Consider the following 22,114-nt stretch of genomic DNA (forward strand, 5'->3'; position numbering starts at 1 on the left):
TGGTCTACATGGCCATCATGATTAGCCTAACCAAATACTACAATCCAACCTTGGCTCAGTCTTCCTAAGGCCCTTCATTGGCTGTATTTTGGTAGTACTGTTCTTATTAGTTTAATAGCTGATACGACACCGAATGTTGGCAGCTCTATATGGCCTGCATGAATAGCTGCACCCAAAGCCAAGCGGTTTTGCACTAACACCCATGGCTAACTGTTGTTTCAAGTTCTACTATTCTTAGCTCTTTCATCTCATCCCTGTTACTTCCATGACTCTCGGTGGTGGTGGTCTACATGGCCATCATGATTAGCCTAACCAAATACTACAATCCAACCTTGGCTCAGTCTTCCTAAGGCCCTTCATTGGCTGTATTTTGGTAGTACTGTTCTTATTAGTTTAATAGCTGATACGACACCGAATGGTGGCAGCTCTATATGGCCTGCATGAATAGCCGCACCCAAAGCCAAAAAAAAGCCAAGTGGTTTTGCACTAACACCCATGGCTAACTCTGTTGTTTCAAGTTCTACTATTCTTAGCTCTTTCATCTCATCCCTGTTACTTCCAGGACTCTCGGTGGTGGTGGTCTACATGGCCATCATGATTAGCCTAACCAAATACTACAATCCAACCTTGGCTCAGTCTTCCTAAGGCCCTTCATTGGCTGTATTTTGGTAGTACTGTTCTTATTAGTTTAATAGCTGATACGACACCGAATGGTGGCAGCTCTATATGGCCTGCATGAATAGCCGCACCCAAAGCCAAAAAAAAGCCAATTGGTTTTGCACTAATACCCATGGCTAACTCTGTTGTTTCAAGTTCTACTATTCTTAGCTCTTTCATCTCATCCCTGTTACTTCCAGGACTCTCGGTGGTGGTGGTCTACATGGCCATCAGGATTAGCCTAACCAAATACTACAATCCAACCTTGGCTCAGTCTTCCTAAGGCCCTTCATTGGCTGTATTTTGGTAGTTCTGTCATCCTTTTGAATAATAGATTACAGGAAAGGCATTGATTTTAGAATCCCAGAGATCATTTATATGACCCGGGAAATCGAAAAAAACATTCATTAGATACCCGTTACACTTATTTATCCTCAGGCCTTTTTAATACGAGGGTCGAGGAGCCTCAAACGAAACAACAGCATGAAAGAGGAGATATGTCATCCTTTTGAATAATAGATTACAGGAAAGGCATTGATTTTAGAAACCCACAGATCATTATTTGCAACCGTGAAATTAGAAAAAAACATTGATTAGACACCCGTTACACTTATTTATGCTCAGGCCTTTTTAATACGAGGGTCCCGGAGCCTCAACCGAAACAACAGCATGAAAGAGGAGATATGTCATCCTTTTGAATAAAAGATTACAGGAAAGGCATTGATTTTAGAAACACACAGATCATTATTTGCAACCGTGAAATAGAAAAAAACATTCATTAGACACCCGTTACACTTATTTATCCTCAGGCCTTTTTAATACGAGGGTCCCGGAGCCTCAACCGAAACAACAGCATGAAAGAGGAGATATGTCATCCTTTTGAATAATAGATTACAGGAAAGGCATTGATTTTAGAACCCCACAGATCATTATTTGCAACCGTGAAATAGAAAAAAACATTGATTACACACCCGTTACACTTATTTATCCTCAGGCCTTTTTAATACGAGGGTCCCGGAGCCTCAAACTAAACAACAGCATGAAAGAGGAGATATGTCATCCTTTTGAATAATAGATTACAGGAAAGGCATTGATTTTAGAAACCCACAGATCATTATTTGCAAACGTGAAATAGAAAAAAACATTGATTACACACCCGTTACACTTATTTATCCTCAGGCCTTTTTAATACGAGTGTCCCGGAGCCTCAACCGAAACAACAGCATGAAAGAGGAGATATTTCATCCTTTTGAATAAAAGATTACAGTAAAGGCATTGATTTTAGAACCCCACAAATCATTATTTGCAACGGTGAAATAGAAAAAAACATTGATTACACACCCGTTACACTTATTTATCCTCAGGCCTTTTTAATACGAGTGTCCCGGAGCCTCAACCGAAACAACAGCATGAAAGAGGAGATATGTCATCCTTTTGAATAAAAGATTACAGTAAAGGCATTGATTTTAGAACCCCACAGATCATTATTTGCAACCGTGAAATAGAAAAAAACATTGATTACACACCCGTTACACTTATTTATCCTCAGGCCTTTTTAATACGAGGGTCCCGGAGCCTCAACCGAAACAACAGCATGAAAGAGGAGATATGTCATCCTTTTGAATAAAAGATTACAGTAAAGGCATTGATTTTAGAACCCCACAGATCATTATTTGCAACCGTGAAATAGAAAAAAACATTGATTACACACCGTTACACTTATTTATCCTCAGGCCTTTTTAATACGAGTGTCCCGGAGCCTCAACCGAAACAACAGCATGAAAGAGGACATATGTCATCCTTTTGAATAAAAGATTACAGTAAAGGCATTGATTTTAGAACCCCACAGATCATTATTTGCAACCGTGAAATAGAAAAAAACATTGATTACACACCCGTTACACTTATTTATCCTCAGGCCTTTTTAATACGAGGGTCCCGGAGCCTCAACCGAAACAACAGCATGAAAGAGGAGATATGTCATCCTTTTGAATAAAAGATTACAGTAAAGGCATTGATTTTAGAAACCCACAGATCATTATTTGCAACCGTGAAATAGAAAAAAAACATTGATTACACACCCGTTACACTTATTTATCCTCAGGCCTTTTTAATACGAGGGTCCCGGAGCCTCAACCGAAACAACAGCATGAAAGAGGAGATATGTCATCCTTTTGAATAATAGATTAAAGGAAAGGCATTGATTTTAGAAACCCACAGATCATTATTTGCAACCGTGAAATTAGAAAAAAACATTGATTAGACACCCGTTACACTTATTTATGCTCAGGCCTTTTTAATACGAGGGTCCCGGAGCCTCAACCGAAACAACAGCATGAAAGAGGAGATATGTCATCCTTTTGAATAAAAGATTACAGGAAAGGCATTGATTTTAGAAACACACAGATCATTATTTGCAACCGTGAAATAGAAAAAAACATTCATTAGACACCCGTTACACTTATTTATCCTCAGGCCTTTTTAATAAGAGGGTCCCGGGGGCCTCAACCGAAACAACAGCATGAAAGAGGAGATATGTCATCCTTTTGAATAATAGATTACAGGAAAGGCATTGATTTTAGAAACCCACAGATCATTATTTGCAACCGTGAAATAGAAAAAAACATTCATTAGACACCCGTTACACTTATTTATCCTCAGGCATTTTTAATAAGAGGGTCCCGGAGCCTCAACCGAAACAACAGCATGAAAGAGGAGATATGTCATCCTTTTGAATAATAGATTACAGGAAAGGCATTGATTTTAGAAACCCAGAGATCATTATTTGCAACCGTAAAATATAAAAAAACATTGATTAGACACCCGTTACACTTATTTATCCTCAGGCCTTTTTAATACGAGGGTCCCGGTGCCTCAAACGAAACAACAGCATGAAAGAGGAGATATGTCATGCTTTTGAATAAAAGATTACAGTAAAGGCATTGATTTTAGAACCCCACAGATCATTATTTGCAACCGTGAAATAGAAAAAAAGATTGATTACACACCCGTTACACTTATTTATCCTCAGGCCTTTTTAATACGAGGGTCTCGGAGCCTCAACCGAAACAACAGCATGAAAGAGGAGATATGTCATCCTTTTGAACAATAGATTACAGGAAAGGCATTGATTTTAGAAACTCACAGATCATTTATATGACCCGTGTAATAGAAAAAAACATTCATTAGACAGCGGTTACACTTATTTATCCTCAGGCCTTGTTAATACGAGGGTCCCGGAGCCTCAACCGAAACAACAGCATGAAAGAGGACATATGTCATCCTTTTGAATTATAGATTACAGGAAAGGCATTGATTTTAGAAACACTGAGATAATTAGTTGCAACCGGGAAATAAAAAAAACATGAACAGACACCCAGTACACTTTATTATCCATAGGCCTTTTCAGCAGAGGCTCCAGGACCCTCAACAAAAACAAGAGCAGGGAGCTGGGCATAGGAGTACAATGGAGTGTGACAATAATAATCTGAAGGTGAAGATTGCGTAGTTGTGGCATTTTAATTTTGTTATCATGGGAACTTAGTACTTGCAATGACCTTGCTCTGGTGAATCCATATCGCAAATGTGTTATTTAAGGCACTGTTTGTCTATTTTTTTGAATATCAGCATTTGGTAAATGAAGCTCAACTTAAGGCTGGTGAGAACCGACCTTTCTTCTGGCTGTTTGCAAATGTTGTGGCTCTGGACAAACATGTGAATAAGGGGCCATCAGCCATATTCTGCACGCAACCCCTTTGATGAAACATGTGTCACCTGCAAGCAGAGCTCGTTACTTCTGTCTAAATCATCTTCCTGGTATGGACAGGCCACTGTTTCCCACAGCAAGTACGAAGCTTGAAATACAAGATTGTCTTGAGTATGGTAGGAAACCAAAGTTTATTTAATTCTGTACTATCTATCACCACAAAAAATGAACTTCTTGAAGCAACGAAAATGCCAGCAATTTCATGTGCTTATGGATGACAAGGACGTCCTGTCCTGTGGTGCACAGAGATGGAGATGATTTTTGCCCTCCCTGTACACTACCCAGATGTCTCAAACATCACCAGAAACACAATACAGCCACTCTTGTGAAGTTCCTGGAGTGTTCCGGTAGCCATCTCTTTGCGCTCCTAAAGGAATACTTTATCAGTGTTTTTGTATACATCCGACAACAGCTTCGGAGACTGTGGTGACGCACATGTTATTTACTGTTGTTCCAGCTGTGGCAATATCAATTGGCATGAAAAAGTTAAGATTTGTGGGTGGCGGAGCCTATAGCTGTTGCGGTAGGACGTGTGTTTGAGGAGCTCCAGGTCTTACAAGTTACTTTGGAGTTAGTTTTCAACCTTAATTTAATTTTCTTTTTGGGATTCATAGTAACACTTTCTAGGGCTATCCAAGAGGAGCCTGGTAAAAGCCGTAGTAGTCACCCCTTATATCAACGGGTACGGAGACCTGTTTTTTGCCTTTCCAATATTGCGCCGGACCCCAAACTAATCCTGAATGAAAAAAAAAAGTTAAAATTTGGACTAGTGACGCACATTTTATGCACGCTGTGACAATTGCAATTTGCAATAAAAATAATCTGCTAACAACAACCACTACCTACGACCACACCTGACTCCTGAAGTCATGCTTCAGTTATTAAGTCAAGTTAAATAAAAAAAATGTATTATGCTCAGCAGAGGCTCCAGGACCCTCAACAAAACCAGCAGCAGGAAAGAGGACATATGGCATCCTTTTGAAAAAATGATTATAGGAAAGGCATTGATTTCAGAAACACAGAGATCATTAGTTGCAACTGGTAAATAGAAAAAAACATTGATTAGACACCCAGTACACTTATTTTTCCTTAGGCCTTTTTAATAAGATTAAGAGGCTCCCGGAGCCTCAACAGAAACAACAGCATCAAAAAGTACATATGGCATCCTTGTGAATAATAGATTACAGGAAAGGCATTGATTTTAGAAACCCGTGGATAATTTTTTGCAACCGTGAAATCTAAAAAAACATAGATTAGACACCCAGTACACTTCTTTATCCTTAGGCCTTTTTAGCAGAGGCTCCAGGACCCTCAACAAAACCAGCAGCAGGAAAGAGGACATATGGCTTACTTTTGTAAATTAGATTACAGGAAAGGCATTGATTTTAGAAACACAGAGATCATTTATATGACCCGGGAAATAGAAAAAAAAATGATTGGACACCCAGTACACTTCTTTATCCTTAGTCCTTTTTAATACGAGGGTCCCAGAGCCTCAACAGAAACAACAGCATGAAAGAGGACATATGTCATCCTTTTGAATAATAGATTACAGGAAAGGCATTGATTTTAGAATCCCACAGATCATTTATATGACCCGTGAAATAGAAAAAAACATTGATTAGACACCCAGTACACTTATTTATCCATAGACCTTTTTAGCAGAGGCTCCAGGACCCTCAACAAAAACAAGAGCAGGGAGGTGGGCATAGGAGTACAATGGAGTGTGACAATAATAATGTGAAGGGGAAGATTGCGGAGTTGTGTCATTTTAATTTTGTTATTGTGGGAAATACTTGCAATGACCTTGCTCTGGTGAATCCATATTGCAAATGTGTTTTTTAAGGCACTGTTTGTCTATTTTTTGAATATCAGCATTTGGTAATTGAAGCTCAACTTAAGGCTGGTGAGAACCGACCTCTCTTCTGGCTGTTTGCAAATGTTGTTGCTCTGGACAAACATGTGAATAAGGGGCCATCAGCCATATTCTGCACGCAACCCCTTTGATGATTGACGATAAACATGTGTCACCTGCAATCAGAGCCTGTTACTTCTGTCTAAATCATCTTCCTGCTATGGACAGGCCACTGTTTCCCACAGCAAGTCCGAAGCTTGAACTACAAGATTGTCTTGAGTATGGTAGGAAACCAAAGTTTATTTAATTCTGTACTATCACCACAAAAACTGAACTTCTTGAAGCAACGAAAATGCCAGCAATTTCATGTGCTTATGGATGACAAGGATGTCCTGTCCTGTGGTGCACAGAGATGGAGAGGATTTTTGCCCTCCCTGTACACTACCCAGATGTCTACAACATCACCAGAAACACAAGACAGCCACTCTTAGTCTTGGGAAGTTCCTGGAGTGTTCCGGTAGCCATCTCTTTGCGCCCCGAAAGGAATACTTTATTAGTGTTTTTGTATACATCCGACAACAGCTTCGGAGACTGTGGTGACGCACATGTTATTTACTGTTGTTTCAGCTGTGGCAATATCAATTGGCATTAAAAAGGTAAGATTTGGGTGGGCGGAGCCTATACCTGTTGCGTTAGGACGTGTGTTTGAGGAGCTCCAGGTCTTACAATTTACTTAGGAGTTAGTTTTCAACCTTAATTTAATTTTCTTTTTGGGATTCATAGTCACACTTTCTGGGGCTATCCAAGAGGAGCCTGGTAAAAGCACTAGTAGTCACCCCTTATATCAATGGGTACGGAGACCTGTTTTTGCGTTTCCAATATTGCGCCGGACCCCAAACTAATCCTGAATGAAAAAAAAAAGTTAAAATTTGGACTAGTGACGCACATTTTATGCACGCTGTGGCAATTGCAATTTGCAATAAAAATAATCTGCTAACAACAACCACTACCTACGACCACACCTGACTCCTGAAGTCATGCTTCAGTTATTAAGTCAAGTTAAATTAATTTTTTTTTTTTTAATTATGCTCAGCAGAGGCTCCAGGACCCTCGACAAAACCAGCAGCAGGAAAGAGGACATATGGCATCCTTTTGAAAAAATGATTATAGAAAAGGCATGGATTTCATTAACACAGAGATCATTAGTTGCAACCGGTAAATAGAAAAAAACATTGATTAGACACCCAGTACACTTATTTTTCCTTAGGCCTTTTTAATAAGAGGCTCCCGGAGCCTCAACAGAAACAACAGCATCAAAAAGTACATATGGCATCCTTGTGAATAATAGATTACTGGAAAGGCATTGATTTTAGAAACCCGTGGATAATTTTTTGCAACCGTGAAATCTAAAAAAACATAGATTAGACACCCAGTACACTTCTTTATCCTTAGGCCTTTTTAGAAGAGTCTCCCGGAGCCTCTACAGAAACAACAGCATGAAAGAGGACATATGGCATCCTTGTGACTAATAGATTACAGGAAAGGCATTGATTTTAGAAACCCAGAGATAATTTGTTGCAACCGGGAAATCTAAAAAAAAAATGGATTAGACACCCAGGACACTTATTTATCCTTAGGCCTTAGTAGCAGAGGCTCCAGGACCCTCAACAAAACCAGCAGCAGTAAAGAGGACATATGGCATCCTTTAGAAAAATAGATTTCTGGAAAGGCATTGATTTTAGAAACACAGAGATCATTAGTTGCAACCGTGAAATCTAAAAAAACATAGATTATACACCAAGTACACTTATTTATCCTTAGGCCTTTTTAGCAGAGGCTCCAGGACCCTCCACAAAACCAGCAGCATGAAAGAGGACATATGGCATCCTTTAGAAATTTAGATTACAGGAAAGGCATTGATTTTAGAAACACAGAGATCATTAGTTGCAACAGTGAAATCTAAAAAAACATAGATTATACACCCAGTACACTTCTTTATCCTTAGGCCTTTTTAGAAGAGTCTCCCGGAGCCTCAACAGAAACAACAGCATGAAAGAGGACATATGGCATCCTTGTAACTAATAGATTACAGGAAAGGCATTGATTTTAGAAACCTAGAGATAATTTGTTGCAACCGGGAAATCTAAAAAAAAATGGATTAGACACCCAGGACACTTATTTATCCTTAGGCCTTAGTAGCAGAGGCTCCAGGACCCTCAACAAAACCAGCAGCAGTAAAGAGGACATATGGCATCCTTTAGAAAAATAGATTTCTGGAAAGGCATTGATTTTAGAAACACAGAGATCATTAGTTGCAACCGTGAAATCTCATAAAACTTAGATTATACACCAAGTACACTTATTTATCCTTAGGCCTTTTTAGCAGAGGCTCCAGGACCCTCCACAAAACCAGCAGCATGAAAGAGGACATATGGCATCCTTTAGAAAATTAGATTACAGGAAAGGGATTGATTTTAGAAACACAGAGATCATTAGTTGCAACCGTGAAATCTAAAAACATAGATTATACACCCAGTACACTTCTTTATCCTTAGGCCTTTTTAGAAGAGTCTCCCGGAGCCTCAACAGAAATAACAGCATGAAAGAGGACATATGGCATCCTTGTGACTAATAGATTACAGGAAAGGCATTGATTCTAGAAACCCAGAGATAATTTGTTGCAACCGGGAAATCTAAACAAAAATGGATTAGTCACCAAGGACACTTATTTATCCTTAGGCCTTATTAGCAGAGGCTCCAGGACCCTCAACAAAACCAGCAGCAGTAAAGAGGACATATGGCATCCTTTAGAAAAATAGATTTCTGGAAAGGCATTGATTTTAGAAACACAGAGATCATTAGTTGCAACCGTGAAATCTCAAAAAACTTTGATTATACACCAAGTACACTTATTTATCCTTAGGCCTTTTTAGCAGAGGCTCCAGGACCCTCCACAAAACCAGCAGCATGAAAGAGGACATATGGCATCCTTTAGAAAATTAGATTACAGGAAAGGCATTGATTTTAGAAACACAGAGATCATTAGTTGCAACCGTGAAATCTAAAAAAACATAGATTATACACCCAGTACACTTCTTTATCCTTACGCCTTTTTATAAGAGTGTCCCGGAGCCTCAACAGAAACAACAGCATGAAATAGGACATATGGCATCCTTTTGAAAAATAGATTACAGGAAAGGCATTGATTTTAGAGAGACAGAAAAAATGTGTTACAACCGGGAAATCTAAAAAAACATTGAATAGACACCCAGTACACTTCTTTATCCTTCGGCCTTTTTAGCAGAGGCTCCAGGACACTCAACAAAACCAGCAGTAGGAAAGAGGACATATGGCATCCTTGTGACTAATAGATTACAGGAAAGGCATTGATTTTAGAAACCCAGAGATAATTTGTTGCAACCGGGAAATCTAAAACAAAATGGATTAGACACCCAGGACACTTATTTATCCTTAGGCCTTAGTAGCAGAGGCTCCAGGACCCTCAACAAAACCAGCAGCAGTAAAGAGGACATATGGCATCCTTTAGAAAAATAGATTTCTGGAAAGGCATTGATTTTAGAAACACAGAGATCATTAGTTGCAACCGTGAAATCTCATAAAACTTAGATTATACACCAAGTACACTTATTTATCCTTAGGCCTTTTTAGCAGAGGCTCCAGGACTCTCCACAAAACCAGCAGCATGAAAGAGGACATATGGCATCCTTTAGAAAATTAGATTACAGGAAAGGGATTGATTTTAGAAACACAGAGATCATTAGTTGCAACCGTGAAATCTAAAAAACATAGATTATACACCCAGTACACTTCTTTATCCTTAGGCCTTTTTAGAAGAGTCTCCCGGAGCCTCAACAGAAATAACAGCATGAAAGAGGACATATGGCATCCTTATGACTTATAGATTACAGGAAAGGCATTGATTCTAGAAACCCAGAGATAATTTGTTGCAACCGGGAAATCTAAAAAAAAATGGATTAGACACCCAGGACACTTATTTATCCTTAGGCCTTATTAGCAGAGGCTCCAGGACCCTCAACAAAACCAGCAGCAGTAAAGAGGACATATGGCATCCTTTAGAAAAATAGATTTCTGGAAAGGCATTGATTTTAGAAACACAGAGATCATTAGTTGCAACCGTGAAATCTCATAAAACTTAGATTATACACCAAGTACACTTATTTATCCTTAGGCCTTTTTAGCAGAGGCTCCAGGACTCTCCACAAAACCAGCAGCATGAAAGAGGACATATGGCATCCTTTAGAAAATTAGATTACAGGAAAGGGATTGATTTTAGAAACACAGAGATCATTAGTTGCAACCGTGAAATCTAAAAAACATAGATTATACACCCAGTACACTTCTTTATCCTTAGGCCTTTTTAGAAGAGTCTCCCGGAGCCTCAACAGAAATAACAGCATGAAAGAGGACATATGGCATCCTTATGACTAATAGATTACAGGAAAGGCATTGATTCTAGAAACCCAGAGATAATTTGTTGCAACCGGGAAATCTAAAAAAAAATGGATTAGACACCCAGGACACTTATTTATCCTTAGGCCTTATTAGCAGAGGCTCCAGGACCCTCAACAAAACCAGCAGCAGTAAAGAGGACATATTGCATCCTTTAGAAAAATAGATTTCTGAAAAGGCATTGATTTTAGAAACACAGAGATCATTAGTTGCAACCGTGAAATCTCAAAAAACTTTGATTATACACCAAGTACACTTATTTATCCTTAGGCCTTTTTAGCAGAGGCTCCAGGACCCTCCACAAAACCAGCAGCATCAAAGAGGACATATGGCATCCTTTAGAAAATTAGATTACAGGAAAGGCATTGATTTTAGAAACACAGAGATCATTAGTTGCAACCGTGAAATCTAAAAAAACATAGATTATACACCCAGTACACTTCTTTATCCTTACGCCTTTTTATAAGAGTGTCCCGGAGCCTCAACAGAAACAACAGCATGAAAGAGGACATATGGCATCCTTTTGAAAAATAGATTACAGGAAAGGCATTGATTTTAGAGAGACAGAAAAAATTTGTTACAACCGGGAAATCTAAAAAAACATTGAATAGACACCCAGTACACTTCTTTATCCTTCGGCCTTTTTAGCAGAGGCTCCAGGACACTCAACAAAACCAGCAGTAGGAAAGAGGACATATGGCATCCTTTGTGAAAAAAAGATTATAGGAAAGGCATTGATTTTAGAAACCCGGGGATAATTTGTTGCAACCGTGAATTTGAATAAAAAAACAGAATTTATGCTTACCTGATAAATTACTTTCTCCAACGGTGTGTCCGGTCCACGGCGTCATCCTTACTTGTGGGAATATCTCTTCCCCAACAGGAAATGGCAAAGAGTCCCAGCAAAGCTGGCCATATAGTCCCTCCTAGGCTCCGCCCACCCCAGTCATTCGACCGACGGACAGGAGGAAAAATATAGGAGAAACCATATGGTACCGTGGTGACTATAGTTAGAGAAAATAATTCATCAGACCTGATTAAAAAAACCAGGGCGGGCCGTGGACCGGACACACCGTTGGAGAAAGTAATTTATCAGGTAAGCATAAATTCTGTTTTCTCCAACATTGGTGTGTCCGGTCCACGGCGTCATCCTTACTTGTGGGAACCAATACCAAAGCTTTAGGACACGGATGAAGGGAGGGAGCAAATCAGGTTACCTAAACGGAAGGCACCACGGCTTGCAAAACCTTTCTCCCAAAAATAGCCTCCGAAGAAGCAAAAGTATCAAATTTGTAAAATTTGGCAAAAGTGTGCAGTGAAGACCAAGTCGCTGCCTTACATATCTGATCAACAGAAGCCTCGTTCTTGAAGGCCCATGTGGAAGCCACAGCCCTAGTGGAGTGAGCTGTGATTCTTTCAGGAGGCTGCCGTCCGGCAGTCTCATAAGCCAATCGGATGATGCTTTTAAGCCAAAAGGAAAGAGAGGTAGAAGTTGCTTTTTGACCTCTCCTTTTACCAGAATAGACGACAAACAGAGAAGATGTTTGTCTGAACTCCTTTGTAGCTGCTAAGTAGAATTTTAGAGCACGGACTACATCTAAATTGTGTAGCAAATGTTCCTTCTTTGAAACTGGATTCGGACACAAAGAAGGTACAACTATCTCCTGGTTAATATTCTTGTTGGAAACAACCTTTGGAAGAAAACCAGGCTTAGTACGCAAAACAACCTTATCTGAATGGAACACCAGATAGGGCGGAGTACACTGCAGAGCAGATAACTCAGAAACTCTTCTAGCAGAAGAAATAGCAACCAAAAACAAGACTTTCCAAGATAATAACTTAATATCTATGGAATGTAGAGGTTCAAACGGAACCCCTTGAAGAACTGAAAGAACTAGATTTAGACTCCAGGGAGGAGTCAAAGGTCTGTAAACAGGCTTGATTCTAACCAGAGCCTGAACAAATGCTTGAACATCTGGCACAGCTGCCAGACGTTTGTGTAGTAAGACAGATAAAGCAGAAATCTGTCCTTTTAGAGAACTCGCAGATAATCCTTTATCCAAACCTTCCTGCAGAAAGGAAAGAATCTTAGGAATTTTTATCTTATTCCATGGGAATCCCTTGGATTCACACCAACAGATATATCTTTTCCATATTTTATGGTAAATCTTTCTAGTCACTGGTTTTCTGGCCTGAACCAGAGTATCTATCACAGAATCTGAAAACCCACACTTTGATAGAATCAAGCGTTCAGTCTCCAAGCCGTCAGCTGGAGGGAGACCAGATTTGGATGTTCGAATGGACCCTGAACAAGAAGGTCCTGTCTCAAAGGTAGCTTCCATGGTGGAACCGATGACATATTCACCAGGTCCGCATACCAAGTCCTGCGTGGCCACGCAGGAGCTATCAAGATCACCGAAGCCCTCTCCTGTTTGATCCTGGCTACCAGCCTGGGAATGAGAGGAAACGGTGGAAACACATAAGCTAGGTTGAAGGTCCAAGGTGCTACTAGTGCATCCACTAGAGTCGCCTTGGGATCCCTGGATCTGGACCCGTAGCAAGGAACCTTGAAGTTCTGACGAGACGCCATCAGATCCATGTCTTGAATGCCCCATAATTGAGTCAACTGGGCAAAGATCTCCGGGTGGAGTTCCCACTCCCCCGGATGGAATGTCTGACGACTCAGATAATCCGCTTCCCAGTTTTCTACACCTGGGATGTGGATCGCAGATAGATGGCAGGAGTGATCCTCCGCCCATTGTATTATTTTGGTCACTTCTTTCATCGCTAAGGAACTCCTTGTTCCCCCCTGATGATTTATATACGCAACAGTCGTCATGTTGTCTGATTGGAATCTTATGAATCTGGCATTTGCAAGCTGAGGCCAAGCCCTGAGAGCATTGAATATCGCTCTTAGTTCCAGAATGTTTATCGGGAGAAGAGACTCTTCCCGAGACCATAGTCCCTGAGCTTTCGGTTGTGACAATGACCCACTCTGGTCTGCGGAAGCTCATTCCCTGGGATAGATGGTCCAGGGTCAGCCACCAATGGAGTGAATCTCTGGTCTTCTGATCTACTTGAATCACTGGAGACAAGTCTGTATAGTCCCCATTCCACTGTTTGAGCATGCACAGTTGTAATGGTCTTAGATGAATTCGCGCAAAAGGTACTATGTCCATTGCTGCAACCATCAACCCTACTACTTCCATGCACTGAGCTACGGAAGGACGTGGAACAGAGTGAAGAACTTGACAAGCGCTTAGAAGTTTTGACTTTCTGACATCTGTCAGAAAAATCCTCATTTCTAAGGAATCTATTATTGTTCCCAAGAAGGGAACTCTTGTTGACGGAGACAGAGAACTTTTTTCTATGTTCACCTTCCATCCGTGAGATCTGAGAAAGGCCAGAACGATGTCTGTATGAGCCTTTGCTTTTGAAAGGGACAACGCTTGAATTAGAATGTCGTCCAAGTACGGTACTACTGCAATGCCCCTCGGTCTTAAAACCGCTAGAAGGGACCCGAGTACCTTTGTGAAAATCCTTGGAGCAGTGGCTAACCCGAATGGGAGGGCCACAAACTGGTAATGTTTGTCCAGAAAGGCGAACCTTAGGAACTGATGATGTTCTTTGTGGATAGGAATATGTAGGTACGCATCCTTTAGGTCCACGGTAGTCATAAATTGATCTTCCTGGATAGTGGGTAGAATCGTTCGAATGGTTTCCATTTTGAACGATGGTACCCTGAGAAATTTGTTTAGGATCTTTAAATCCAGAATTGGTCTGAAGGTTCCCTCTTTTTTGGGAACTACGAACAGATTTGAGTAAAATCCCATTCCTTGTTCCGTCCTTGGAACAGGGTGTATTACTCCCATCTTTAACAGGTCTTCTACACAATGTAAGAACGCCTGTCTCTTTATTTGGTTTAAGGATAAGTGAGACATGTGGAACCTTCCCCTTGGGGGTAGTTCCCTGAATTCCAGAAGATAACCCTGAGAAACTATTTCTAGTGCCCAGGGATCCTGAACATCTCTTGCCCAAGCCTGAGCAAAGAGAGAGAGTCTGCCCCCTACTAGATCCGGTCCCGGATCGGGGGCTACTCCTTCATGCTGTTTTGTTAGCAGCAGCAGGCTTTTTGGCCTGCTTACCCTTGTTCCAGCCTTGCATAGGTTTCCAGGCTGGTTTGGGCTGTGAGGCATTACCCTCTTGCTTAGAGGATGCAGAATTAGAGGCCGGTCCGTTCCGGAAATTGCGAAAGGAACGACAATTAGACTTATTCTTGGCCTTGAAAGGCCTATCTTGTGGAAGGGCATGGCCCTTTCCCCCAGTGATGTCTGAGATAATCTCTTTCAATTCTGGCCCAAAGAGAGTTTTACCTTTGAAAGGGATGTTAAGCAATTTTGTCTTGGATGATACATCCGCTGACCAAGACTTTAGCCAAAGCGCTCTGCGCGCCACAATTGCAAACCCTGAATTTTTCGCCGCTAATCTAGCTAATTACAAAGCGGCATCCAAAATAAAGGAGTTAGCCAACTTAAGTGCGTGAACTCTGTCCATAACCTCCTCATATGGAGTCTCTCTACTGAGCGACTTTTCTAGTTCCTCGAACCAGAACCACGCTGCTGTAGTGACAGGAACAATGCACGAAATGGGTTGTAGGAGGTAACCTTGCTGTACAAAATCTTTTTAAGCAAACCTTCTAATTTTTTATCCATAGGATCTTTGAAAGCACAACTATCCTTGATAGGAATAGTAGTTTGCTTGTTTAGAGTAGAAACTGCCCCCTCGACCTTAGGGACTGTCTGCCATAAGTCCTTTCTGGGGTCGACCATAGGAAATAATTTCTTAAATATAGGGGGGGGAACAAAAGGTATGCCGGGCTTCTCCCACTCCTTATTCACTATGTCCGCCACCCGTTTGGGTATAGGAAAAGCGTCGGGGTGCACCAGAACCTCTAGAAACTTGTCCATCTTGCATAATTTCTCTGGAATGACCAAGTTGTCACAATCATCCAGAGTAGATAACACCTCCTTCAGCAGTGCGCGGAGATGTTCTAATTTAAATTTAAATGTCACAACATCAGGTTCAGCTTGTTGAGAAATTTTTCCTAAATCTGAAATTTCCCCATCTGACAAAACCTCCCTCATGGCCACTTCAGATTGGTGTGAGGGTATGACAGAACAATGATCATCAGCGCCCTCCTGCTCTTCAGTGTTTAAAACAGAGCAATCGCGCTTTCTCTGATATGCAGGCATTTTGGATAAAATATTTGCTATGGAGTTATCCATTACAGCCGTCAATTGTTGCATGGTAATAAGCATTGGCGCGCTAGATGTACTAGGGGCCTCCTGCGTGGGCAAAACTGGTGTAGACACAGTAGGAGATGATGTAGTATCATGTCTACTCCCCTCATCTGAGGAATCATCTTGGGCAATTTCATTATCTGTGGCAGTACTGTCCTTACTTTGTTTGGACGCTATGGCACAATTATCACACAATTTTGAATGGGGAGACACATTGGCTTTCATACATATAGAACATAGCTTAGGCACAGACATGTTAAACAGGCTTAAACTTGTCAATAAAGCACAAAAACCGTTTTAAAACAAAACCGTTACTGTCACTTTAAATTTTAAACAGAGTACACTTTATTACTGAATATGTGAAAAAGTATGAAGAAATTGTTCAAAATTTACCAAAATTTCACCACAGTGTCTTAAAGCATTAAAAGTATTGCATACCAATTTTCAGAGCTTTAACCCTTAAAATAACGGAACCGGAGCCGTTTACAAAATTAACCCCTATACAGTCCCTTTGCTGTGACCTAACCAAGCCCAGAGGGGAATACGATACCAAATGACGCCTTCTAGAAACTTTTCCAACTATTTTTAGGTCCTCACACATGCATCTGCATGTCTTGCTCTCAAAAACAACTGCGCAATAATGGCGCGAAAATGAGGCTCAGCCTACAACTGGGAAGGCCCTTCCTGTCTGGAAAAGGTGTCTAACATAGTGCCTGACGTTAAAAAACATTCCCCAAGTTTATAAGTGTGAATTATCAGCATTAACATGTATAAAATGTCCAAATAAAGCAATCGATTTAGCCCATAAAAGTGTCTACCAGTTTTATAGCCCATATTAAGCCCTTTATTCTGTTGAAACTAAGAAAATGGCTTACCGGTCCCCATGAGGGGAAATGACAGCCTTCCAGCATTACACAGTCTTGTTAGAAATATGGCTAGTCATACCTTAAGCAGAAAAGTCTGCTAACTCTTTCCCCCAACTGAAGTTACTTCATCTCAACAGTCCTATGTGGAAACAGCAATCGATTTTAGTTACTGTCTGCTAAAATCATCTTCCTCTCACAAACAGAAATCTTCTTCTTTTTCTGTTGCAGAGTAAATAGTACATACCAGCACTATTTTAAAATAACAAACTCTTGATAGTAGAATAAAAAAACTACATTTAAACACCACATACTCTTAACCATCTCCGTAGAGATGTTGCCTGTGCAACGGCAAAGAGAATGACTGGGGTGGGCGGAGCCTAGGAGGGACTATATGGCCAGCTTTGCTGGGACTCTTTGCCATTTCCTGTTGGGGAAGAGATATTCCCACAAGTAAGGATGACGCCGTGGACCGGACACACCAATGTTGGAGAAAATGATTGGATGGACACCTAGTACAATTCTTTCTCCTTAGGCCTTTTTATAAGAGGGTCCAGGACCCTCAAACAAAATACCAGCAGGAAAGAGGACATATGGCATACTTTTGAACAATAGAGTAAGAGTACAGGAAAGGCATTGATTTTAGAAACCCATAGATAATTTTTTGCAAATGGAAATTTGAATAAAAAAATGATTCGATGGACACCCAGTACACCTCTTTCTCCTTAGGCCTTTTTATAAGAGGGTCCGGGACCCTAAAAAAAAACACCAGCAGGAAAGAGGACATATGGCATACTTTTGAACAATAGAGTACAGGTACAGCATTGATTTTACAAACCCAGAGATCATTTTGGTCAATTGTTAAATAGAAAAATAAAAATGAGTGGACAACCAGTACACCTCTTTCTCCTTAGGCCTTTTTATAAGAGGGTCCTGGACCCTCAAAAAAAACACCAGCAGGAAAGAGGACGTATGGCATCCTTTTGAACAATAGAGTACAGGTACAGCATTGATTTTACAAACCCAGAGATCATTTTGGACAATTGTTAAATAGAAAAATAAAAATGAGTGGACAACCAGTACACCTCTTTCTCCTTAGGCCTTTTTATAAGAGGGTCCTGGACCCTCAAAAAAAACACCAGCAGGAAAGAGAACGTATGGCATCCTTTTGAACAATAGAGTACAGGTACAGCATTGATTTTACAAACCCAGAGATCATTTTGGTCAATTGTTAAATAGAAAAATAAAAATGAGTGGCCAACCAGTACACCTCTTTCTCCTTAGGCCTTTATATAAGAGGGTCCTGGACCCTCAAAAAAAACACCAGCAGGAAAGAGGACGTATGGCATCCTTTTGAACAATAGAGTACAGGTACAGCATTGATTTTACAAACCCAGAGATCATTTTGGTCAATTGTTAAATAGAAAAATAAAAATGAGTGGACAACCAGTACACCTCTTTCTCCTTAGGCCTTTTTATAAGAGGGTCCTGGACCCTCAAAAAAAACACCAGCAGGAAAGAGGACGTATGGCATCCTTTTGAACAATAGAGTACAGGTACACCATTGATTTTACAAACCCAGAGATCATTTTGGTCAATTGTTAAATAGAAAAATAAAAATGAGTGGACAACCAGTACACCTCTTTCTCCTTAGGCCTTTTTATAAGAGGGTCCTGGACACTCAAAAAAAACACCAGCAGGAAAGAGGACATATGGCATACTTTTGAACAATAGAGTAAGAGTACAGGAAAGGCATTGATTTTAGAAACCCATAGATAATTTTTTGCAAATGGAAATTTGAATCAAAAAAATGATTCGATGGACACCCAGTACACATCTTTCTCCTTAGGCCTTTTTATAAGAGGGTCCGGGACCCTAAAAAAAAACACCAGCAGGAAAGAGGACATATGGCATACTTTTGAACAATAGAGTACAGGTACAGCATTGATTTTACAAACCCAGAGATCATTTTGGTCAATTGTTAAATAGAAAAATAAAAATGAGTGGACAACCAGTACACCTCTTTCTCCTTAGGCCTTTTTATAAGAGGGTCCTGGACCCTCAAAAAAAACACCAGCAGGAAAGAGGACGTATGGCATCCTTTTGAACAATAGAGTACAGGTACAGCATTGATTTTACAAACCCAGAGATCATTTTGGTCAATTGTTAAATAGAAAAATAAAAATGAGTGGACAACCAGTACACCTCTTTTTCCTTAGGCCTTTTTATAAGAGGGTCCTGGACCCTCAAAAAAAACACCAGCAGGAAAGAGGACGTATGGCATCCTTTTGAACAATAGAGTACAGGTACAGCATTGATTTTACAAACCCAGAGATCATTTTGGTCAATTGTTAAATAGAAAAATAAAAATGAGTGGCCAACCAGTACAAATCTTTCTCCTTAGGCCTTTTTATAAGAGGGTCCTGGACACTCAAAAAAAACACCAGCAGGAAAGAGGACGTATGGCATCCTTTTGAACAATAGAGTACAGGTACGGCATTGATTTTACAAAACCAGAGATAATTTTGGTCAAATGTGAAATAGAAAAGAAAAATGAGTGGACACCCAGTACACCTCTTTCTCCTTAGGCCTTTTTATAAGAGTGCCCAGGACCCTCAAACAAAATACCAGCAGGAAAGAGAACATATGGCATACTTTGGAACAATAGAGTACTGGTACGGCATTGATTTGTGAAACCCACAGATAATTGTTTGTAAAAGTGAAATAGCCCCAAAAACCATGCTTGGACTCCCACTCCAGGTCGTTCTCCTTCAGCTTTTTTATAAGAGGGTCCAGCACCCTCAACAGAAACAACTGCAGGAAACACCACCACATATGCCATCCTTTTGCACAAGCGAGTACAGGTATGGCATCCATTTTAGAAACCCAAAGATAGTTGAGAGGAACCAGGAACATTTTTCTAAAAACTGGATGGGGCACCCATTACTACAGGTCGTTCTCCTTCAGCCTTTTTATATCATGGGCCACGACCCGCAACAGGCACAACAGCATGAAACACCACATATGCCACCCTTTTGCACAATAGAGTACAGGTATGGCATAGATGGAACACGGAGATAATTTAGAGCAACCAAGAGACGGATAAAGATGCTTGGTCGGTCCTACTCTTTCAAATTTGTGGCATTTTGCGTTCAATTGAATGGTCCACCGGATATGAGTGGTGTGTTAAGTTGTACAATTCGTAACAGTTTAATCACTAGTGTTATGTGCCTTATTTTTTTTATTTGAGTTTTGTACCCACAGAGCTGCAGCAGAGGCCAGAAAAATTAGGAATGTACAAATGACTGAAAAATTGGGGTATTGTTGTAGCAACTGCTGTAGCAGCGGCCAGAAAAATCAATGTTTGTAAAACATTTGTAAAGTGCCCTAAAAGCTTGTGGCTTGAACACTAGTTGTTGGCGGATAAGTCAAGCAAGTCCTCCGTCTTTATAACCAAAAAAAAAAGGCCAGCCTGTGTACCAGTTGTAGCCCAAGCCAGCTCATCTCATCATCAGTATTTTTTTTATTCAAATGTATCGCCCAATGTCAGTCCCTTCGGGATCCAGCCCTCATTCATTTTTATAAAAGTGAGATAGTCAAGGCTTTTTTGACCTAGGCGACTTCTCTTCTCAGTGACAAAACCTCCTGCTGCACTAAAAGTCCTTTCAGACAGGACACTTGAAGCGGGGAAGGCCAGAAGTTCCATTGCAAATTGGGATAGCTCAGGCCACAAGTCCAGCCTGCACACCCAGTAGTCAAGGGGTCCATCGCTCCTGAGAGTATCGAGATCCGCAGTTAAAGCTAGGTATTCTGCTACCTGTCGGTTGAGTCTTTCTCTAAGGTTGGATCCCGAAAGGCTCTGATGGTGCATGGGAGTTAAAAAGGTACGCATGTCCTCCATCAACAAGACGTCAGGAAAGCGCCCGGTCCTTGCCGCCGTGGTCATGGTTAATTTCATCTCTTCCCCTGTTACATTCCCGTGGTGCTGTGACATCACCCTTATACGCTGTGTAAAGCATAGTTTTTAATTTATTATGAAAATGCTCCATCCTTTCCGACTTGTGGGAATTTGGTAACATTTCAGGCACTTTATGCTTATACCGGGGGTCGAGGAGCGTGGACACCCAGTACAGGTCGTTCTCCTTCAGCTTTTTTATACGAGGGTCCCTCAACAGGCACGACAGCATGAAAGAACCCATTTGAACAAGGTTGGATGCTGAGCTAATCATGTCGCGTTCCTCCTCCTCACTGATCTCACTGATGGTATCTTCTTCCCCCCAGCCACGTACAACACCATGGGTACCAGAGAGGTGACAACAACGAGCACCCTGGGATGACTGTTGTGCTCGGTCTTCCTCCTCCTCATCCTCCCCAAAGCCACATTCCTCCTCTGACTCCTCTTCCTCACAATCCTCTTCCTGCGTTGCCGCAGGTCCAGCAAGCAATGCTGATTCGGCTGTTTGCGGGGGTGATGGACACCACAACTCTCCCGCTTCCTCTTCACGCTCATCTACTGCCTGATCCAGCACTCTTCGCAGGGCACGCTCCAGGAAGAAAACAAATGTTATGATGTCGCTGATGGTGCCTTCGGTGCGACTGACAAGGTTTGTCACCTCCTCAAAAGGACGCATGAGCCTACAGGCATTGCGCATGAGCGTCCAGTAATTTGGCAAAAATATCCCCAGCTCCCCAAAGGCTGTCCTAGCACCCCGGTCATACAAATACTCATTAACAGCTTTTTCTTGTTGGAGCAGGCGGTCAAACATTAGGAGTGTTGAATTCCACCGTGGAAGAAATCAAGCGCCTCACTGGCAGGTTGTTTCGACGCTGGATATCAGACAAGTGCGCCATGGCCGTGTAGGAACGCCTGAAATGGCCACACACCTTCCTGGCCTGCTTCAGGACGTCCTGTAAGCCTGGGTACTTATGGACAAATCGTTGTACAATTAGATTACACACATGTGCCATGCACGGCACATGTGTCAACTTGCCCAATTTCAATGCCGCCACCAAATTACTTCCATTGTCAGAAACAACCTTGCCAATCTCCAGTTGGTGCGGAGTCAGCCACTGATCCACCTGTGCGTTCAGGGAGGTCAGGAGTGCTGGTGCGGTGTGACTCTCCGCTTTCAGGCAAGTCAACCCCAAGATGGCGTGACACTGCCGTACGCGGGATGTAGCA

Source organism: Bombina bombina, chromosome 7, assembly GCF_027579735.1.
Source record: "Bombina bombina isolate aBomBom1 chromosome 7, aBomBom1.pri, whole genome shotgun sequence".
NCBI classification, from domain to species: domain Eukaryota; kingdom Metazoa; phylum Chordata; class Amphibia; order Anura; family Bombinatoridae; genus Bombina; species Bombina bombina.